General features: G+C 39.5%; 3 pseudogenes; all 3 read left to right on the forward strand.

Annotated features, from left to right (window-relative positions):
* Nucleotides 1-5,451: 5,451 nt before the first annotated feature.
* Nucleotides 5,452-7,972, forward strand: LOC114841516 (annotated as a pseudogene).
* A 480-nt stretch (nucleotides 7,973-8,452) lies between these two features.
* Nucleotides 8,453-8,607, forward strand: LOC114841514 (annotated as a pseudogene).
* A 475-nt stretch (nucleotides 8,608-9,082) lies between these two features.
* LOC114841517 lies at nucleotides 9,083-12,706 on the forward strand (annotated as a pseudogene).
* The last annotated feature ends 9,185 nt before the right edge of the window (nucleotides 12,707-21,891 follow it).

Below are 21,891 nucleotides of genomic sequence, written 5' to 3' on the forward strand. Positions count from 1 at the left end.
GCGCATCGATGGGCATAAAGCAAATTGGATTCTCATCGTTTATTCAACATAAATCGTAGCACAAAATTTGTTCACAAACATACAACGTAAAATTGTAGTGAGTAGTATTTGGTTGGTGTTGAAAATGTTTTTTTGTTTTGTTGAGAAATATTGTTGGTTGAAGTAAAAAAAAAAGTGTAGTTGAGTGTTGGCAAATAAAAAAATTAGGTAAATAGATTGAATAATAAAATTGGTGAAGAAGAAAAATTATGAGAAATGTTGTAATTAGGAGTGAAATATGATAAAATTGAGCATTTTCAGAAAAAGTAATTTAGTTTAAAATTGAGAAATTGTAGAAAATTGTTGTTTTTTAGAGAATATTGAAGAGGATTATTGTGTAGAAATTGTTTAAACCTAAAAAATTGAAGGAATGTTTCCGATTTAGAAGTAAATGGGATAAAAAAAATTTTACTTTCCAGAAAAAAAAAGATTTGCATATTTGGAAGGAATTTGGATGAAAACTTATAATTTGCAACGAAAATTGATGACATATGACCGATTGTTAGGAATATTTGAAGAAAAATCTCCATTTTCAATGAAGGTTGATGCCATTTTACTGGTTTTCAAGAAATTTGTATAAAATTGCGTGATTTTATTGAAAACTCATGCAATGTGAATGATTTTTATGAAATTTCCTTTAAAAAATTTGATGAATATTGAGCGATTTTGAAAGATTTTCCGGAAATTCACAGAGAATTCATTATTTTCATCGAAGATTCACTAAATTGTGACCAATTTTTATGAAATCTAAGGAAAATTGATGACATATTAGAGATTTTCAGGACACTTGGAAAAATTATTTCGGTTTCATAGAAAATAAATGAAATTTGACTAATTGTTATGAAATTTGGAGAAAATTCATAATTTCAATTGAAAATGCAAGGAAATTCTCCATTTTTAAGTTCTGGCACAATTCAGTCTTTTTGCTTCCGAACGGAAGCATTCTATTCCCTGGGATGCAAGCAGCCACTTAAGTTAGGTGGCTGTTAGGTGGCTAATTGGGGCTGTCTTGTTTTGGTGTAAAAAAAGGTGAATCATACCTGAAAACATTATGGATGTTAATCTATGAATTACTAATGAATTTTAGTACCGTTAACGACCTTAATTTCCGTTGATTGAGGAAAATAACTGTTTGCGTATTGACGGGGAAAATAAGTCAGTAGGGGGAACGCCACCGGATGGCGGCAGTGTCATCTTCGCGTCCAGGTCGATAAAGTTGGCAGCAGTGGCGGGAGAAATATTTTTCAAAACTGGTAAAGTGACGTTCTCATATCATTGATTATCCAATAGGTTCATTTTTGCATTTTTTAAAATTCTTTTAATTCTGTATTGACCCAATTGCCCTACGTGAAAAATATTATGGCAAATAGATATAGAGGAGGAGAATGCTCAGGCTCAAATAGAGGCCAAGAGGGTCATTAAATAATTAGATAAATAAAAGAATCGAATTTAAAAAATTTGCACTTTCTGAGAAGTGGAGGGAAGGGTATGTATACGGAGGGTTGAGATTTTCACCAGTTGAGGGGGGGGGCAGAATTTATATTAACAATAAAAATATTTTGAACTAGGTTGAAAAAACGATTGAAAATTATTTTCTAAACAACTATCTTTTTATGCATTCATTTTCGAATTAAAAAATTAATTAATTCAATAAATAAATTAATTTATTCACCGGCTCTGTTTTTTATCTGTGGAAAGTAGACGCATATATACGGAGCGATGAAAATTGATGCGTGGTGAGGGAGAGGGGTCTGAGATTACATTTTTTAAAAATTGACCTTCCCCTCCGGAAACATGTGCTGATTTTATATAATTTTGTGAAAAATGAATTTCGGGGAAAATAAATGAGTATTTTGTTTCTCCGGGTGATTGAGAAATAAATCTTCTTGAGTTGCTTTCATTCCCATCTCAAATCACTTTTGAGCCTCTCCAACACATGTCTCTGCACTATATATTTTTTTGCGAACTATTTCATTTGTTCGAAATTTAACTATAAACTGATAGTAGCGTTAAATAGATGGAGACTTCCAGATATTGAAGTACTCTTGATTAACGCTAGAAATTGCATGAAAAAATAATAAGCATAATACAGATTTAATCATGCGAGACGTAACATTTCTTTCTATACCATTTTCATGAATAAGTTGCAGGAAATGTCAGGAAATAAACTTAATCGCATTCTTCTTGGCTTGAATTTATGAATACAGATAAACTACCGTCTCCCCCCCCTCCTCGACGAACGAAACGTACAACTCTACGGATACATGCGTCTGTCTGCAACCCCCTGTGAAAACCCCATTATCTTGTATTTTTCCCGAAATCGATTGTTAAAAAAATTATAAAAAATCCCAACATGTTTCCGAAGGAATGATCTGATAAATAGAAAATAAAATGGAGAATTGGGTTTGTTCTTTGCAGTATATCGAACATTTCAAAAAAAAAAAAGAAAAGTTGAAATCGGATTAAAACTATGGTACAAGGGGCATTTCTAAGCTAAAAACGTGGAATACTACGTTTTTGGTTGATATACGGGGCAAAACGGTTTGGTTTGGATCCGCAATTTTTCTCACGTTTTTATATATCCCTTCATATATTCAAAGTCGTCCAATGGCTCTTAAGGCCGAGCCGAGACTTTCAAATTTCACCGCGGTCTCCCCTTAAATATCTTAATAGCGAGTCAACTGATCCTAATTTCAATTCTTCAAGAATATTCGTCTTGTTTTGTGATGCCTATGTCCTTTGTATTTATTTTTCATACTTTTTTGAATTCTTTTTTGATCATTCATTTATCTCTTTTTTACACGTTTTTTATTCGTTGTTTTTTGCTTTTTTGTAAGGTCCTTATTTTTCTTTTATTATTCCTATCCTTTTCTAAATCTTTTTTCGTCATTTATTTATTCCTTTTTACTTCCCAATGAAAGCCTTGTATTTCAGCCATTTTTCGATTTTCTAATTTTCATGGGAAATGGTCTAGAATGTTATGAAACGTGAAGAAATGATGTTTTTAGTATCATGTCTGTATGTATGTATGTGATAACTTGCGTTTTTGGTGATCGATTTGTTGAAAATTCAACATATTATAAATGCGGTGAAATTTGTCGAGAAAAATTTGAAATGTAGGCTCATGGTAGCTAAGATTAAGCTTCACTTTAGTACGCAGTTTCAGCAGGATCAGTCCACTAGTTCCTGAGATATTACTACTTTCCTGAGCAAAATACCAATGATTTTCTTTACGAAAATTCCAAGGATTTTCTTTAGGAAAATTGCAAGGATTTTCCCAACAGAAATTCGAAGGATTCGCCCCAGTTAGATTCCAAGGATTTTCGTCGCTAGAAGCTGAGTCGCTTCAATCATTTTATCTCTCCGCTGCTGGAATCTATCCTCAATCTATCTTAATTTCCCGGAGAAAATAGTTGGAATTTTTCTGAAGAACATCCTTGAAATTTTCCTGAAGAAAGTCCTTGCAATTTTCCGGAAGAAAATCGTTCGGATTTTTCGAAAGAAAATCCTTGGGATTTTCCTGGAGAATATCCTTGAAATTTTCCTACAGGAAATCCTTACAGTTTTCCTGGGGAAGTTCAGTTTTTCCCGTAGAATTTCACAGGATTTTCCCCAGAATATTTTGCAGAATTTTTTTTCCCCACGATATTTTATAGAGGTTCCCCCAGGAAATGTCTGGGGGAATTTTCCCCCAGAATATTAATTTCCCTCAAGAGTATTTCGCCATGAATTTACGTACGTTGTCATTCAATTTACATTTGATTTCTTCTCTACGTACCCCCTCTTCTCATTCCACAATACCCCCTCCACCCCTAAAATTAAAAATAGATATTCTCTAATATCTTTTGTTTTGAAATACTTTTTTTTCTCCTCATTCCAATTGAACCTACAAATGTACTGACATCTCATTCCTTGGTTCATTTCCATCGTCATTCCATTGTTTTTCATGCACGGCATCACACTTGATTTTAGCGCCACGAAGTTGCGGGTCCTACTCATGACCTACTGGACGGATTTCAATTTTTTATTTCTCAAAATACTTGTCTCGAGAGATAAGATAACTCCACTCATATTAACATTCCCCTAATGATTGCCTCAATGATTGCAACTTCCCGGAAACTTTGATGGAATTGCTGTGTTATTTTGAAAATTCAATTTTTCAACTTCGGCGTTTCCAAAACCTTAAAATTAACATTCTTTTCAATGTTATCTTGTAATATTATATTCGAAAGATGTCTTAATGGCATAATGTACAAGAGTTGGAATAAAAATTGAACAATGATGAGTCTTTAAGGATCACTATTTTAATGAAAATATTTAATGGAAAGTATGTTGAAAGGATATGAAATTTTTTTTTCACATTCTCAACATGATTATGAATAATTTCATTATTTTTTTTACATTTTATTTTCAATTGTTATGTCAATAACTTGTGTTTTATAATGTATCTACTATTACTATATTTATGTGACATTTAAAAAAAATCATTTTTATTATTATTATTATTATAATTATTATTTTAAGAGGTAACACTTCTAACAATTATGAAAATAAATTATTCAATCATAAATTTTCCATATTATTTACATATCGTTTTCTATTGAATAAAGTTGAAAATTAGACATTTTTCTGGTTGGTGCTATTAATGTTGGGAGAATATTTTCACATCTAAATAATTTGTATAATTAAAAAATTGCAATTCAATGACCATATGTAATTTTATTTCTCACAAAGTTTTATAAAGAAATCACTCCATTTGATTGGAATAAATAATGAAGTTAAAGTTGTATAATGTGGATATATTCCAAGGTGAATATAGTTGGAGCGGACTGTAAGGTATCACAGTATTTCTTTTTCCATTCTACTGAAAGTATATAGTAGGGAGCATTGACGTTGGTTAGAATACCCTTCTACACGTCGTTTATAATATAACACAGCATTACCACGAGTCAAAGTCAAAGACAGAATGACTCTTTATGCTGTCTCTTATACACATCTGTCGTTTATAATATAACACAGCATTACCACGAGTCAAAGTCAAAGACAGAATGACTCTTCATGTGGTTCGTGCTTCTGGCGTTTAATATTGTGTGTGTAAAATAATTTTTTTCACACTTATCTCTTAACAGAGCATCAACTTACTTCAATCCGAGCAAAATTCGATATCACGAGGTGAAAATATATTTCGCAAGCCATGTCGTTATAAAATCTAACGAATGAGTATATATTAATACATCTTCATGAGAGAATGTTTGAATTTAAAACAATTCCTCTATATTGTAATAGGAATATTTTTTTTTGTATACATATAATGTGTTGCTCAATCTTCTATTGAAGATGTGTGTTTTTACAACACCAATACAAATTTATTTGTATGTGTAAAAAATAAAGTTTCATTTGAAAAAACGAAGCTCCCTGGTTGATCCTGCCAGTAGTAATATGCTTGTCTCAAAGATTAAGCCATGCATGTCTCAGTACATGCCGAATTAAGGTGAAACCGCGAATGGCTCATTAAATCAGTTATGGTTCCTTAGATCGTACTCACATTTACTTGGATAACTGTGGTAATTCTAGAGCTAATACATGCAAATTAGAGTTCCGACCAGAGATGGAAGGAACGCTTTTATTAGATCAAGACCAATCGGTGGTGGGTTTTACCTGTCCATCGTTAACTTTGGTGACTCTGAATAACTTTGTGCTGATCGCATGGTCTCGTACCGGCGACGAATCTNATTCCGACCATAGATGGAAGGAACGCTTTTATTATATCAAGACCAATCGGTGGTGGGTTTTACCTGTCCATCGTTAACTTTGGTGACTCTGAATAACTTTGTGCTGATCGCATGGTCTCGTACCGGCGACGAATCTTTCAAATGTCTGCCTTATCAACTGTCGATGGTAGGTTCTGCGCCTACCATGGTTGTAACGGGTAACGGGGAATCAGGGTTCGATTCCGGAGAGGGAGCCTGAGAAACGGCTACCACATCCAAGGAAGGCAGCAGGCGCGCAAATTACCCACTCCCGGCACGGGGAGGTAGTGACGAAAAATAACGATACGGGACTCATCCGAGGCCCCGTAATCGGAATGAGTACAGTTTAAATCCTTTAACGAGGATCCATTGGAGGGCAAGTCTGGTGCCAGCAGCCGCGGTAATTCCAGCTCCAATAGCGTATATTAAAGTTGTTGCGGTTAAAAAGCTCGTAGTTGAATCTGTGTGCCACGCTGTCGGTTCACCGCTCGCGGTGTTTAACTGGCATGATTGTGGGACGTCCTACCGGTGGGCTTAGCTCTGCGAAAGCAAGAGCGGTCCAACTAATATCCCATCGCGGTGCTCTTCATTGAGTGTCGAGGTGGGCCGGTACGTTTACTTTGAACAAATTAGAGTGCTTAAAGCAGGCTATTTTCGCCTGAATACTGTGTGCATGGAATAATGGAATAGGACCTCGGTTCTATTTTGTTGGTTTTCGGANTGCCACGCTGTCGGTTCACCGCTCGCGGTGTTTAACTGGCATGATTGTGGGACGTCCTACCGGTGGGCTTAGCTCTGCGAAAGCAAAAGCGTTCCAACTAATATCCCATCGCGGTGCTCTTCATTGAGTGTCGAGGTGGGCTGGTACGTTTACTTTGAACAAATTAGTGTGCTTAAAGCAGGCTATTTTCGCCTGAATACTGTGTGCATGGAATAATGNAGTATTTAACTGGCATGATTGTGGGACGTCCTACCGGTGGGCTTAGCTCTGCGAAAGCAAGAGCGGTCCAACTAATATCCCATCGCGGTGCTCTTCATTGAGTGTCGAGGTGGGCCGGTACGTTTACTTTGAACAAATTAGAGTGCTTAAAGCAGGCTATTTTCGCCTGAATACTGTGTGCATGGAATAATGGAATAGGACCTCGGTTCTATTTTGTTGGTTTTCGGAACCCCGAGGTAATGATTAATAGGGACAGATGGGGGCATTCGTATTGCGACGTTAGAGGTGAAATTCTTGGATCGTCGCAAGACGAACAGAAGCGAAAGCATTTGCCAAAAATGTTTTCATTAATCAAGAACGAAAGTTAGAGGTTCGAAGGCGATCAGATACCGCCCTAGTTCTAACCATAAACGATGCCAGCTAGCGATCCACCGAAGTTCCTCCGATGACTCGGCAGGCAGCTTCCGGGAAACCAAAGCTTCTGGGTTCCGGGGGAAGTATGGTTGCAAACCTGAAACTTAAAGGAATTGACGGAAGGGCACCACCAGGAGTGGAGCCAGCGGCTTAATTTGATTCAATACGGGAAACCTCACCAGGCCCGGACACCGGAAGGATTGACAGATTGATAGCTCTTTCTTGATTCGGTGGGTGGTGGTGCATGGCCGTTCTTAGTTGGTGGAGCGATTTGTCTGGTTAATTCCGATAACGAACGAGACTCTAGCCTGCTAAATAGGCGTACTTTCTGGTATCTTGAAGGCCCCTCGATTTCGGTTGAGCGGTTTTTACTACCGACGTACAAACAANCACGTACAAACAAATTTTCTTAGAAGGACAGGCGACTTCTAGCCGCACGAGATTGAACAATAACAGGTCTGTGATGCCCTTAGATGTTCTGGGCCGCATGCGCGATACACTGAAGGAATCAGCGTGTCTTCCGTGGCCAAAAGGCCCGGGTATCCCGCTGAACCTCCTTCGTGCTAGGGATTGGGGTTTGCAATTATTCCCCATGAACGAGGAATTCCCAGTAAGCGCGAGTCATAAGCTCGCGTTGATTACGTCCCTGCCCTTTGTACACACCGCCCGTCGCTACTACCGATTGAATGATTTAGTGAGGTCTTCGGACTGGTGCGCGGCAATGTTTCGGCATTGCCGATGTTGCCGGGAAGATGACCAAACTTGATCATTTAGAGGAAGTAAAAGTCGTAACAAGGTTTCCGTAGGTGAACCTGCGGAAGGATCATTAACGTATCAAAAGAATAATCATATTTTGTTTTTATTCTTCATGATCATAATGGAATTATTGTATTTGGATAATTAATCATGTGAAAGCATGTAACCAAATACATTTTATAATATACTGAAATTTTTGTATATGAAATCGTATATATCATCAATTTCGTGGGGTAACCTATTGGCCAATAATTTTATATTATTTTTGTCATGATGAGCGTTAAAAAGCTCAAGGTTTTATAATGATTTTCGCTACACAATTTTTATTGATGATGATTTTATATTTAATTTCACATTTTTTCTATGCCGTAAGCAATTGGATATCTATTCTTTTACTGTGTAACGGTCAAAGGAAACACACGTCTGAATAACATAGAAAATTAAATTTTGTGTTTGCTTAAGCGTCTTGTCCTTAATTAAGCAAGATTGCGACATTGGATTGAATATTTTTGTATTCAATGGCTTTACCAAACAAAAAAATTTTTTATATGATTACCCTGAACGGTAGATCACTTGGATCGTGGGTCGATGAAGAACGCAGCTAATGGCGCGTTAACTTGTGAACTGCAGGACACATGAACATCGACATTTCGAACGCACATTGCGGTCCCCGGATCCAATTCCCGAACCACGCCTGGCTGAGGGTCGTTTACCGTATAAAAAACTGCTTACAATTGGTTATTGTTGTTTTGATAATATTCCACTTACAACATATATACAATTTGTACTAGCGTATATACTTATATATAAAGTTGAATGTTCGTAGATAAGATTTGAAGAAATTCAAATTTTTGAAACGTCATTTTAAATTACATTGAATAATGATAAATTTCGATTTATCATTTTTGTTTTTCATAAAAGTTTGTTTATTTACTGCCCATTGTCAGTGGTTTTAACAGCTTTCACAAAATTTTATGAGAGCACACAATTTATTTTGTGGCCGATCGTCGTCGAGTCCCTGAGCTATAATATATTTTATTTTGAATAAAGAGGAAAGACTACGATTGTGATTGCCACATTATAATTCTCATCAATATTTTTGTATGTTTTAACATGGATGTCTCTCAGGCATATATAATATTATTATAAACAATAACTCTTAACAATTTTTTTTTCCATTTGACGTCCTCAGAGTAGGTGAGACTACCCGCTGAATTTAAGCATATTACTAAGCGGAGGAAAAGAAACTAAATAGGATTTCCTTAGTAGCGGCGAGCGAACAGGAAATAGCCTAGCACTGAATCCCACGATTATGTCGTTGGGAAATGTAGTGTTTGGGAGGATCCATTCATCCCGTAGTGTTATCTTGTATCCAAGTCCATCTTGAATGAGGTCATTTACCCATAGAAGGTGCCAGGCCCGTAGTGACCGAGATACATTTCGGGAGGATTTCTCCTTAGAGTCGGGTTGCTTGAGAGTGCAGCTCTAAGTGGGTGGGGTAAACTCCATCTAAGGCTAAATATGACCACGAGACCGATAGCGAACAAGTACCGTCAGGGAAAGTTGAAAAGAACTTTGAAGAGAGAGTTCAAGACTACGTGAAACCGTCCAGGGGTAAACCTGAGAAACCCAAAAGATTGAATGAGGAGATTCATCGTCAGCTCATTTTGTATATATATGAGTTATGATATGGGTTAGTATGGTAGAATTGCCTGTACATTCTTGTATATTTTATTGCAATATGTTGTCGGCGTGCCCTTCTCCCCTAGTAGGACGTCGCGACCCGTTGACTGTCTGTCTAACGGCCCAAGTGGTAGCCTTTAATTCTTGTAATTAAAGACCCTTGGTCTTTCCTGGCTGGCTGCTCGGCGGTATTCGTACGGTATTAAGCCGCATTTTATGCGTTCATATCCGTCGCAAGCGCGGTCAATTTTTAGTAGTATGGACCTAGTGCCGTCGCTATAATTGATCAGCTGTTGGTTGTACGGTATTCTAGAACTGGCTTAACATATTAATATCGGTCTGCGATGCTACTGCTTTGGGTACTTTCAGGACCCGTCTTGAAACACGGACCAAGGAGTCTAACATGTACGCGAGTCATTGGGATTTTTTTNTCGCTATAATTGATCAGCTGTTGGATGTACGGTATTCTAGAACTGACTTAACATAAAAATATCGGTCTGCGATGCCACTGCTTTGGGTACTTTCAGGACCTGTCTTGAAACACGGACCAAGGAATTTAACATATACTCGAGTCATTGGGATTTTTTTATAAATTAAACCTAAAGGCGTAATGAAAGTAAATATCGTTCCTGTAACGATTGAGAGAGGATGAGTTGTGTTAAGATACAGCTTCGCACTCCCGGGTCGTCTCATTCTTATTACAAGAAGAGGCGCACCTAGAGCGTACATGTTCGGACCCGAAAGATGGTGAACTATGCCTGGTCAGGACGAAGTCAGGGGAAACCCTGATGGAGGTCCGTAGCGATTCTGACGTGCAAATCGATCGTCGGAACTGGGTATAGGGGCGAAAGACTAATCGAACCATCTAGTAGCTGGTTCCCTCCGAAGTTTCCCTCAGGATAGCTAGCACTCGTTTTTCAATGAGTTTCATCTGGTAAAGCGAATAATTAGAGGCCTTGGGGCCGAAACGACCTCAACCTATTCTCAAACTTTAAATGGGTGAGATCTCTGGCTTGCTTGAATTTATGAAGCCATGAGATTTTCAATTGAATCAGAGTGCCAAGTGGGCCAATTTTGGTAAGCAGAACTGGCGCTGTGGGATGAACCAAACGCTGAGTTAAGGCGCCCAAGTCGACGCTTATGGGATACCATGAAAGGCGTTGGTTGCTTAAGACAGCAGGACGGTGGCCATGGAAGTCGGAATCCGCTAAGGAGTGTGTAACAACTCACCTGCCGAAGCAACTAGCCCTGAAAATGGATGGCGCTGAAGCGTCGCGCCTATACTCTGCCGTCAGTGGCAAAAGAAATGTATAATTTATTATACATTATGAAGCTCTGACGAGTAGGAGGGTCGCGGCGGTGTGCGCAGAAGGGTCTGGGCGTGAGCCTGCCTGGAGCCGCCGTCGGTGCAGATCTTGGTGGTAGTAGCAAATACTCCAGCGAGGCCCTGGAGGACTGACGTGGAGAAGGGTTTCGTGTGAACAGCCGTTGCACANCAGGCGCCCTAGTCGACGCTTATGGGATACCATGAAACACGTTGGTTGCTTAAGACAGCAGGACGGTGGCCACAGAAGTCGGAATCCGCTAAGGAGTGTCTAACAACTCACCTGCCGAAGCAACTAGCCCTGAAAATGAATGGCGCTGAAGCGTCGTGCCTATACTCTGCCGTGTGTGGCAAGAGAAATGTATAATTTATTATACATTATGAAGCTCTGACGAGTAGGTGGGTCGCGGCGGTGTGCGCAGAAGGGTCTGGGCGTGAGCCTGCCTGGGGACGCCGTCGGTGCAGGCCTTGGTGGTAGTAGCAAATACTCTAGCGAGGCCCTGGAGGACTGACGTGGAGAAGGGTTTCGTGTGAACAGCCGTTGCACACGAGTCAGTCGATCCTAAGCCCTAGGAGAAATCCTATGTTGATGATGGTGTTTCTTTTATATATAAAAACAATATATATTAATTGTTACACACCCGTTGGGCGAAAGGGAATCCGGTTCCAATTCCGGANTCGATCCTAAGCCGTAGGAGAAATCCTATGTTGATGACGGTGTTTCTTTTATATATGAAAACAATATATATTAATTGTTACACACCCGTTGGGCGAAAGGGAATCCGGTTCCAATTCCGGAACCCGGCAGCGGAACCGCATACAATTCGGGCCCTCGTAAGAGTGTTCGTCGGGGTAACCCAAAATGACCTGGAGACGCCGTCGGGAGATCCAGGAAGAGTTTTCTTTTCTGTATAAGCGTTCGAGTTCCCTGGAAACTTTTAGCAAGGAGATAGGGTTTGGAACGCGAAGAGCACCGCAGTTGCGGCGGTGTCTGGATCTTCCCCTCGGACCTTGAAAATCCAGGAGAGGGCCACGTGGAGGTGTCGCGCCNACGTTCGAGTTCCCTGGAAACTTTTAGCAAGTAGATAGGGTTGGGAAGAGCACCGAAGAGCACCGCAGTTGCGGCGGTGTCTGGATCTTCCTCTCGGACCTTGAAAATCCAGGAGAGGGCCACGTGGAGGTGTCGCGCCGGTTCGTACCCATATCCGCAGCAGGTCTCCAAGGTAAAGAGCCTCTAGTCGATAGACTAATGTAGGTAAGGGAAGTCGGCAAATTGGATCCGTAACTTCGGAATAAGGATTGGCTCTGAGGAGCGGCGCGTGTCGGGCTTGGTCGGGAAGTGGGTTTGGCTGACGTGCCGGGCCTGGGCGAGGTGAATGGATCAGTAATAGTTCAGAATTCGAGCCCGGTCCCGTGCCTTGGCCTCCCGCAGATCTTCCTTGCTGCGAGGCTTCTGTGATGCTTCACCGTGTTGCAGTCGTTCTCTTCGGTCGCTATTCAACGCTCAGCTCAGAACTGGCACGGACTAGGGGAATCCGACTATCTAATTAAAACAAAGCATTGCGATGGCCCTCGCGGGTGTTGACGCAATGTGATTTCTGCCCAGTGCTCTGAATGTCAACGTGAAGAAATTCAAGCAAGCGCGGGTAAACGGCGGGAGTAACTATGACTCTCTTAAGGTAGCCAAATGCCTCGTCATCTAATTAGTGACGCGCATGAATGGATTAACGAGATTCCCACTGTCCCTATCTACTNCCGACTGTCTAATTAAAACAAAGCATTGCGATGGCCCTCGCGGGTGTTGACGCAATGTGATTTCTGCCCAGTGCTCTGAATGTCAACGTGTAGAAATTGAAGCAAGCGCGGGTGAACGGCGGGAGTAACTATGACTCTCTTAATCCTCGTGATCCTCGGCAAGAGTAACTATGACTCTCTTAATCCTCGTAAATGATCCTCGTTGAGGATCACATACGAGTCGTGCAGTGCTATAAGTACCTGGCCTTCCATCATCTGGCCAAGGATTGCAAGTCCCTGGACGACCTGTGCGCCCACTGCTCCGCAATCCATAAGTCTCGGAAATGCCCGAACAAGAGCCAGCTGAGGTGCACAAGCTGCTCGCCCGAAAAACTCGCGGACACAAAACACTCGGCCTTCGACAAGTCCAAATGTCCGATTCTGGCCTGCAAAATTGCGGAGAGAGAACGAGGCATTCAATATATGATATGGCCGAACATGGACTGGCTCCGATGCCAAAGAAGTGTCTCGCCCTTTCTCTTGTTGCATCAGGTAAGGACAAGAAAATGAAAACGATCACGGATAGAAGCTTCAGAATAGCGGATTGCACAGCCCACAAATCGGTGTTCTGGGAACGTGGCGGCATCTTGGGTTCGTTTTTAGCATGAGAGGTCCTATAGCTCCAAACGTCGACATCGAGACACCGTTAGAAACAGTAACGAAAGCCCTACTAAAGCCGCAACAGAGGATGAAGATCCTCAAAACCTTCTTACTCCCACGATTTTTCCACGCGCTGACCTTTGGACGATCAAATCACGAATCGCTGAGGAGACTTGATAATACGGCTCGAAGATACGTGAGAAGATGGCTGTTCCTATCTAACGACGTTCCAGTTGGTTTCTTCCACGCCCCGGTGGCCGACGGGGGTCTTGGCGTGATGTCGTTCGCGTCTAAGATACCAGAATTGCTGAAGAAGAGATTGCTGAATTTAACTTACTCAGACTTCTCAGTAGCTAGACATATTAGAACTCTGAACTGGACGATACTGAGGCTTCGCTGGTGCGACATGGCGAAAGTGTCGAGTTCTGATTGAGCAAGGAAGCTTCACACATCGTGCGATGGTTGGGAGCTTCGTGAGTCTAAGTACTCTTCGCTGTCCACGAGTTGGATTGAGGACCCGTACGTATTAATCCCGTCACGTGAGTACATCCAGAACATCCGAACGAAAATCAACGCGCTTCCGTCGAAGATGAGAACGTCAAGGGGAACAGGGAGAAGACATACGGTATCACCGATGTGCAGAGCAAGATGTGGGGCGGAGGAGTAAACGGCTCATATTATCCAACGTTCTATGAGAACGCACGGGGGTAGGGTCCTACGACATGACGCAGTATGCAAAAAGGTGGTCGCTCTTTTGTCAAGCAAAGGCTACGTTGTTGAGCGGGAGCACTGCTATACAACGATTGAGAGAGTTAGGAAACCAGATATTGTTGCTGTTGGGGGGGCGGGGGCATATATCCTCGATGTACAGATTGTCTCTGGAGCTCGTCCTCTGGCGGACGCATACATCCAGAAACGTGACAAATATTCTCTGAATAATTATCTTATGCTTTCTGTTTCAGCACGTTTTAATGTCCTTGTAGCTAGCATAAGCGTCTCCTCGATCACTATCTCATGGCGTGGGGTGTGGGGTAGTGAGTCGGACATGTTCCTAAGGTCAATGGGACTGTCCAAATCTGCCTTGAAGGGACTGACCACCAGGGTGATCCAAGGCTCTCATATGAACTTCAACAGGTTCAACTCGATGACGACAGTAGCGAGTCATGGCAGGTGGCCATGGAGACCACGTCCGGTTCGGCGTCACCGCGATAGACCACCACTTTTTATTGTTCTTCTTTCATTTTCTTTTTGTAAATAGTAATAATGAATTCGTGGGCTACGTCATTTGCTATGTATGTAAATGAACTACATTTCGAAATTATAAATGTTTCTATCACTCATGGGGGGCAGGGCTTCACCCTGCCACCCCGCATGTTTGCAATGATAGCATGTACCCGTACCCATGCGGTTCATGGGCAATAAAATCTAATTAAATAGCCAAATGCCTCGTCATCTAATTAGTGAAGCGCATGAATGGATTAACTATGCTTGGCTTAATCGTAGTTTTGTCTTTAAGAATAATTTTAAAATTTTAATATATTTTGAATACAGATCATCTTTTGGAATATTTGGTTATCTATTATATTGCAGTCAAAAATAACAAGATATTGTGCCAATTTATATTTCAAAATGCGTTGCTAGGCTTTACTTAAAGAGGAAATTTATTGATTTTCTAGTGAGAGAGGGAAAAAAACCAGAGGGAAAATTTTGAGGGGTTTAAACGTTTAAAAAATGGAGGGAAAAGATGAAAGAAAAACTTTTTTAAAAAAATAATTAAAATACTAACTCTTTCGGAGTATATTATTGATGTTTGTTTTTTTTCCTCCATTTTCCCCCTTAAAATTTTTATTTATTTTTCCCTCTGGGTTTTTTTCCTATTTCACCGATTTTTTTATGATGACCTATAAATTAAAAAAACGTTCACGTTCAAAAAACCTTTACTTAGACTTTCTTATCCCTCTCCTCAAATAAATTAAGGGTTATACTTACATAAATCGAAATATCAAACGAAAATAATAATTTTCCTGTTTTTATAGTGTCAATTTTTGAACGTGTTATTGAGGGGTAGGAAAGTTTAAAGAGCGCCGAAAAACTATCTAAAAGGTAAGGGGTAATATCTTTAATCTTATAATTACCGAAATCATCATTAAAAGACACATTTAATTGCTTCTTCCATTGGCTTCAATAGGCCTCATTTTTCTTTATTCTTCTGCTATTAAAAATTTAATGCGAGCATATAACGCACATTTGCCAAAATTACTTAGAATAAATGAAAACAAATAAAGAAATAACAAAATTGATTTGGCTGACAGCTAATTGCAAGATAAAACCATTTTAACCCTTGTGTCTGAAAATATGGAAGCTACAGGTACATAGTTGGAGACTACTATTTTTTTTAGAACAGAACGATAACATTAAAAGTATTTTTAACATTGCTATAAAGAACTGAAAACCCCATAAATTTAAATCTTCTGTCTTTTTTTAAACATAAAATTATGAGACTAGTTATCAAAATGAAAAATCGTAAATTTAGTTACGGATTGGGGTTAAAAACCACTTGTCTAACTGTAGAGACTTATTGAAAAACATCTTGGGAGTATTTTAAGTCAAGATTTTCATTTAATTTAATTAGATTTTAATATAGTAATGCAATTTGAACTATTGGAAGAAAACGCCATTGTTTTACGAACTTGTTTTAATCAAGTTTTTTTGATATGTTACAAAAGATGGATTGTTGACGCCCGGTTACCTGAAACGGAGTTGGTAGGTTTCAAAGTGTGTCTCAGAGATGTTATCAGCCCTTACATTAGTTCCGCGTTTAATATAAATAAAATTGAAATCTTAAAAGCATGATTAAGAGTAAGAAACTAAATTACCAGTTTTCTTTACCCTCTATTTAACATTGTAACATTGTTTGACGATAGCTAGTTATATAAAACGCATCATATTTCATACACAGAACAATAAATAAAGATTAATTGATTAATTTATGATAACACTTTTTTATCTACTTTTATTTTTAGGTATAACGTGTTTATTTTTGTTTTATACCTATAGATGCTAATCAGAAGCTAATCAAATTTAAAGATTAAAAGATTCCTACACTCTTTAATTTGTGATTGCTTAATCTGAGAGAATAAAAATAAACTTATGGTATGTAAGTCACGCATTGAAGAATTAAATCGTAGAGATAGTGATTCCTGATCTGGGTAATGATGAGGAAGTATGGATTTTGAGGATATGTCGCTATTATTTAAATTATCATAAGTTTCAATTTTTGGTATGGGGAAGCCTTGTGTTTGCGGTAAAGTAATTTATCTATAGATGAGAAAAAGCAAATATTAACAGCAGGCGATATAGTTATCAAACAAGGTGATATTATAACGATTGACGGAGGTAGCGGCAAAATTTTCTTAGGTGAAATGCCGTTAATTCAACCTAGCTTCAGTGAGGAATCAAAATTAATTTTAGATTGGGCAGCCGAGATTAGTAGCTTCAAAGTTCGTGCAAATGCCGAAACAGTTAATGATGCTTTAGTATCTATAAAATTTGGGGCTCAAGGTATAGGTTTGTGTCGTAGCGAACATATGTTTTTTTATAAAAATAAAATTCCTTTAGTAAGGGAAATGATTATTGCTACTGATATAGAACGGATAAAGCTTGCTGTGCAGGAATTATTACCTCTGCAAACTGAGGATTTTAAAGCTTCATTCAGAGTAATGAAACATAAACCGGCAAATATTAGATTATTTGATCCGCCGCTACATGAGTTTTTACCTACCACCGAAGAAGATAAAAAGAATTTGGTAAACAGCCTAAATCTACCTTTATCCATGATTAATCAACGTCTTTATGCTATGCATGAAGTAAATCCTATGCTCGGTCACCGTGGATGTAGACTTGGTATATGTTCACCGAAAATTTACCAAATGCAAATTGAAGCAATTTTTGCAGCTATTTTTGAGCTACATGAAAAAGAACATATAGAATGTAACTTAGAACCAGTGATTCCTTTAATGAGCAATGTAGGTGAAATAAAAAAGCTTAAAATGGATATTTATGAGGTAATAGAGGAATTAGAGCAACGTTACAGATATAAATTTTCTTTTACGCTAGGTACTATAATAGAACTACCAAGGGCAGCACTCGGCAGTAAGAAAATAGCTAAGGAAGATAACTATTTTAGTTTTGGTACTAATGATTTAACTCAAACTACTTACGGAATTTCCAGAGATGATGTTGCTTCCTTCCTTCCATATTATTTAAAAAAGAAGATTTTTGAATCCGATTCATTTACTACTCTAGATGAAGAAGGTGTAGGAGAATGAATCGAAATTGCTATAAAACGAGGAAAAAGCAGTAATGCTGATTTGAAACTCGGAGCTTGCGTAGAACATGCAGGAAAGCCTGCCTCTATAGAATTTTTTCATAGAATGAATTTAAACTATATCTCTTGCTCTCCATACCGTGTCCTTATAGCATGAATCGCCACAGCACAAGCTAAGATTAAACACGGGTGATAAAGGCGTTGTTGCGTGGATTAATTTCACCCCTGTCATCCCGTGGCTTGACCACGGGATCCAGTTAAAAATACTAAAATTATTAGTATTTTTTATTGTTTCTATGGACCCCGTGGTTACGGGGTGACACAGTGGGTTTTACCGGTCCACGTAATGACCAAAAAATTATTCACAGATTAATATGATCATAATACCGATATTAAGTATTTTTGGATTTTCGTCTTTTTTTGCCAAATATTTCAAAACAAAATTGACCTTCACTATTCCCGTAACAATCAGCATATTAGTACCGATTTTATATTGTCTTGCTATGTTAAAGCTATTACCGTCTTAAGTTATTTCATCGCTATATTTTTAGCTTTTAGAAACTTACGTATTCCGTCTGAAGAACTTATGGTCCTCACTTTACTAGGTTCTGTGAACAAAAATAAAAAAATTAAAAAAAAGTAGTAGTCTTCGTTTGTGCAAGACAGGAGGGCTATCACAATGGTAAATTCAAGGATTAATTAAGCCAGATTTACATTTTCTTCCCAAACCTCATTGGGTGTTGTATAACTAAGAGCTTTTCTTGGTAAATTATTTAAAAAATCTTTAATTTTTTGTAATTGATTTATTGCTAATTTTGTTATATCAGAAGATTTAGAGTATACTCTGTGTATCATTGAGTTAATCTTCTCTATCAGTGGTTTTTGCCATGGAGCATAAGCATTACAAAAATAAACTTTTCTCTCAGATTTTGGCAATAGTTTTTCATGATTTGTAAATTCTTTACCATTATCTAATGTTATGCTTCTTATTACATGAGATACTTGTTTAAATTTTGTATTCATGTTACCAATTACTTCTTTTGTTCTTTTTGAAAAGTTTAAAGATAAAAATACTTTTTGTGTTCTGATATCAACAAGACCACCTATATTGCGACTTTGATTACCTTTATTAAAAGTTAAATCTCCTTCTAAATGACTTATTGCTACTATTTTTCTTATCATCGCTGGTCTTTTAATAATCGAAACTCGATTTGGTATTACGTCTACATGAAATTATATCTGGTGAAATACCACGAGTTAACTGCTCTATTATTTCTCTTTGTAATTTATCACCTATTTCCAATTTTTTTTTCTCTTACCTTTTCTTAAATTTAATGCAAGTTCGTTAGCCTTGTCTGGTCTGTAATCATGCCTGATTTTCTTGAATTCATAAAATATCGTACTTTTATCTCTACCAATTTTTTTCCTATGTGTCGCGAGCTATAACCATCCTTGTTCATTTCGTATATTTTGAATCTTTCATCTATATTTAAATGGGCTATGATATATCTACTTTTTAATTGAAAATTCATTGTATCTGGCTTAATTAATTATAGAACTTACCATGTAAAGGTATATGCTGTGACGAGGCGATTCTTTTATTTTTATTTGTTTTTATTTCATACTTTGCCCAACTACACACTACCCCCTAGATAATAAAATTCCGCCACCGTTGGATACCCCTTCCTTCGATTTTCTCCTCATCGCCCCTATACTCCCGCCACTGGACATCACGAAGACATCAGCCGACGAAAGACAACAGTTCCAGCCCTACTGGATAAACTAAAGGAGCCGTTGCGCCCCCCACAAACCACCCATACATGGGCGGTTTCCACCCATACTCGGCAACCCACCGCCCTCGACGATCCCAGCGAGACATCCCTGGATTGTGGTCATCGTCACCACTCACACGTGCTGATTGGCCCCGATTGCTCCCGAATTTCAACCCGAAGGACTTCGGCACCTGACGAACCCCCATGAATCACGGAGGAAACGAAAAGACCGTCACTCGTGTAACCGCTGTCCTGGACCCTGCCACGTGCGCCCCAAGAGTTGAAGAAACAGTGCAAATCCCCCGAAGTTCTGTACATTGGATTTTGCGATAGAGTAAAGAGGATTTTGGTGCCCGTGCTCATCGCGGCTCTAAATACTGTGCCCCTGGAGTCTGAAAGGAGGAACGAAGGCTCAATCTCTGGAGTCGTTGAAGGACCCCGATTAAACCTTAACTGGAAGTCGTGAGTACGAGTTGTCCCCCTCATTTCCCCCTCGCCTCAAGAAGTATTCCTTTTTATACCCCCCCAACTGTGAGCCTACACTCTTTTGTTTCTTCCCCATTCAGTCATGATTTTTATATTTAGTTGCATTCCCTCGACACGACTAGCTTCTCCCTTTTTTTCTGCATTAAAGTCACTCCCTTTTTAGGTGTACAAAAGTTACCTGGCCTTACCCATGACCCTGGATCCAAGTAAAAGGCATTTCAACCGTCTCACGACGATCTATCATGTAAATTAATAGAAATATAGATATTCAGTCAACTTTATCCCTCATTTGTCCTCATTATTTAATTGCCCTAAATCCCCTTTTAGGAAATAATAATAATTAAATATTGAAAGGTCACACATTGGCGCCCGACGTGTGGCTAGGCACTAAAAATGGAGCGTATTATTTTTCTCCCCCCTAGTCACCCCCCTAAAGTCGCATTCCATTCCCTTTGTGTGGCTCAATGTTGCGGGTTTTTTATGATTGCGTAACGCAGTTACGGTCGCCCGATACACTCATCTTGATTTCATACTGTGCATTCTCTTTCGAATACAGTTTTCGTTCGAATATATTGTCCTCTCGAATTATTTTTCATCTCGAATTTATTCGCATATTATTGTGTGCCCTCGAATTTATTTCCCTTGTACCCCCCTCTCCCCCTCGAGTAGTAACGTGGTCATTCCCTCGGACATTATTTTTGGCCTCCCGCCGTTTTCACCCATCATGTAAATCCCCCCTCCCCGTTGAATGTGAATACGATTTCGTCTTTTACCGAACTTCCGTCCCAGATCATTTGTTCCCCCCCCCCNAGCTGTAAAAATCGGCTGATTTTGGGAAAAAACCCCCTCCTTGAAGTTAACTTAGAATCCCTCTATCAAATCAATAGTTTTTCGGATTAAGTTAATAGTTTGTCGTTATTATTTTTAGTTTTAGTTTTTTTTTGTGTTTCTTGAAAAGTGGAGTCACATTAAAATATTTCTTTGAGAGTATTTTGGAAAATTCCCGCTTCACTTTTTTAGGAAATTAACGAAGTTGAATGGTTAACAAAACCCAAAGAAAATGCTCCTGGAAATCACTGGGGCTAACACCCAGACCACAAACACCCCTACGCAGGTTATGACTCCCTCGACCTCCCCAGACGCCCGCATTAGTCACTCCCTCCACTTCTTTCTTGGTGTTTGAACATTTTGAAAATTCATAAACGTTAACAAGATGACCCCGAGACCCAACGCCGACCCTATATCTGCCCCCTGGTTTGCCACCCCAATTCTGCACGGTACACCCGTCCCCTCCCCCTCCATCGAGATTTCCCATTATAGAGAGAAGTTAGAAGATAGATGGGATCAGCTGACCCCTCGAGATCGGATGGTACTTGCCGATACACTCGGAATTAGTTGTTTGGGGACGTATCAGGAATTGCGAGATAGGTTTGTACGTTTTGAGATCGTTCAGGAGTACGGTCCCGAATTAGCCCCTTGGAATGATGAGGAGGAAAGCATGAGAATGCCCTTCACGACAGAAGGGTTCCATATCACCCCCAAAATAGACGGTTCATTTAATTTTCGCCGTAACGAGAGATTCCAGACGGGGCAAACCCTCGGACCATTCCAAGTTACCCCCAGTCAGCCCCACCTAGCCACCCTGACAGTTGCCGGACCACCCAACCTACCCCTTGAGCAAACACCCCAGGACCCTACAGAGCAGTGCCCCCAGATTCCCCCGGGACCGAATCAACCCCTCGTTCAAACCCTTGGAAACCCCAGTAGTAGTGAAGCAATGCCCACTGACCCATCAGGTCACCCGGGCAGAGGTAATGATAAAGTTATGGGATGAGTCGTTGCACATTCCATACAACCGCAGAAGGAAAGTAGAGAGAAAATAATTGCCCATGATCTCAAAGGAAAAATAATTGAAAATCCCGAAATCCATCTCCAGATGAGCCAGATACCCCCACCCATGTCCCTCAACATTCCCCAGCCACCCATCCTGGATCAACCCCCCCCCC

The sequence above is a fragment of the Diachasma alloeum genome, unplaced genomic scaffold (assembly GCF_001412515.2).
Source record: "Diachasma alloeum isolate Michigan unplaced genomic scaffold, Dall2.0 Dall_scaffold_00639, whole genome shotgun sequence".
NCBI lineage: Eukaryota > Metazoa > Arthropoda > Insecta > Hymenoptera > Braconidae > Diachasma > Diachasma alloeum.